The 2,084-nt window shown below is 42.7% G+C and overlaps 1 pseudogene; it reads left to right on the plus strand.

Annotated features, from left to right (window-relative positions):
* The first annotated feature begins 302 nt into the window (after positions 1–302).
* On the plus strand, positions 303–1,186 carry LOC118994403 (voltage-dependent anion-selective channel protein 3-like; annotated as a pseudogene).
* The last annotated feature ends 898 nt before the right edge of the window (positions 1,187–2,084 follow it).

Here is a 2,084-nt window from a genome sequence, read left to right on the forward strand (position 1 = left end):
GCCTCCTGTATGATCCCTAACCAGAGACTGAACCCATGACCTAGCTTTGTGCCCTGACCAGGAATTGAACCCACAAACTTTTGGTGCATGGGATGACACTCCAACCAACTGAGCCACTCAGCCAGGGCCAAAGAGAGAATTTTAAAATCCACAAAAGAAAGATAGTCACCTACAAGGGAGCTCCCATAAGACTTTCCACTGATTTCTCAATAGATACATTTCAGACCAGAAAGGACTGGTATGAAATGTATATCACTATACTCAAAGTGATAAAGAACAAAGATTCACATGACCTTCAGCTTTGCCCTAGTGGAATGGAGACCTGCTCTCTGGGTGCAGATATGCATAATACACCAACTTACTATGTTCTAGAAAAGGCTGACAAAGATATCTTCAACAAAGGATATGGGTTTGGTATGGACATAAAAGATCTAAGAACCAATTCATGTAGTAAAGTGGAATTTTCTACTTCTGGTCATATTTATATTAATTCAGGGAAAGAAAGCATCAGGCAACTCATAGACCTAAGGTCTGTAACTATGGATTTACCTTCACCCAAAAATGGAACAGAGACAGTACTTGTGGGACAAAAATCTCTTTGGGGTATAAATTGGCTGAAGGGGTGAAACTGACTTCATAACATATTTGTACTGAACACAGGAAAGAAGAGTGGGAAATTGAAGGCTTCCTATAAACAAAATTGTTTCAGTTTTGGCAGAATAGTTGACATAGATTTCTCTGGCCCAACCATCTATGTATGGGCTGTGTTAGTCTTTGAAGATTGGCTTTCTGGCTATCAGATGAGTTTTGACACAGCCAAATCCAAATTCTCACAGAATAACCCTGGGTTACAACAGTGCAGACTTCCAGCTGCACACCGATGTTAACAATGGCACTGAATTTGGAGGATATATCTACCAGAAGATAATGAGAAGACTGAAATGTCAATAAACCTTGCTTGGACAGCTGGCAGCAACAATGCCCATTTTGGCATTGTTGCTAAATACAAGTGAGATTGTAGAACTCTATTTTCTCTGCTAAAGTAAATAATGCTAGCCTGATTGGGCTGGGTTATACTCAGACTCTTCAGCCAGGACGCAAACTGACCCTATGAGCTTTAACTGATGGAAAGAACTTCAAAGCAGGATGTCACAAGATTGGGCTGGGATATGAACCAGAAGCTTAATGTGGTTTTGAATACAGCATCAGACTTCTCCCTGGAGATGAAGAGAAATGAACCCACTACTTCTTGGCCTTAAAATTCTTCCCTGAAATTTCAAAGTGTGGACTTTTTATTGTTCAAAAAACCTGTAATTCCCCTGAACACCGAAGTCTAGAGATCATGAGTTCATCCTCAGGGAGGTGATGAAAGGCCATATTTCAGTTCAGTTCTGCAGCATTATTTTAAATGTGTTCCTCAGTGATAATGTAGTGCCATGCTATAAAGGAACGGCCCGAGCCTCCAGTTTTTACATAATATCACCTCCTGCATGCCCCACACTATTTTTTCACAACCTCTTAATATATTGGTATCTGTGCTGTAGTGGAATGTTGGGAACTGCTCTTCCTGGTTTCAGGAATTGTAACTGCCTCTCATGGCTAAAGATGAGTGAGCGACCTCTGGAATGTGAGCCACAGAGAGACAAAGCTTGTCTCTGGTAGTAAACACTGCCTCTATTTACTCCCCTGCCCCCAATGCACAGTCGGTTAGTCCATGATGGGTATGACTCCTCAGAGGAGGGGCAACCTAAGCCAGACACAATCACTTGGGAAGCCATCATGGAAGGACTCAGGGGGCTGCAACAAAGAGGGAGTGATGGAACCTCGCACCCCGGCTATTCTGACATAGCCCCGTCCCCATATCCTCTTGGAGAAGTGCTTCCTGGCTCTAATCCACTTAAGCCTGAAAACCTGTAATGGTAGAGGGGGTGTAGCCCCCTGCCCGGCTAGAACAGGATCCAGGGTGATCTGGCATAAAAAAGAATTCCTAAAAGTCCTGTGAAGCCTGCTTTGCTAAGAATGTTTTTAGTTAAATGATAAAGGCCCGAGCAGAAAATGAGTTTATTTTCCCAAAGTCTTGTAGC

Source organism: Sturnira hondurensis, unplaced genomic scaffold (genome assembly GCF_014824575.4).
Source record: "Sturnira hondurensis isolate 20B ecotype Veracruz unplaced genomic scaffold, ASM1482457v3 Scaffold0009314, whole genome shotgun sequence".
Classification (NCBI taxonomy): domain Eukaryota; kingdom Metazoa; phylum Chordata; class Mammalia; order Chiroptera; family Phyllostomidae; genus Sturnira; species Sturnira hondurensis.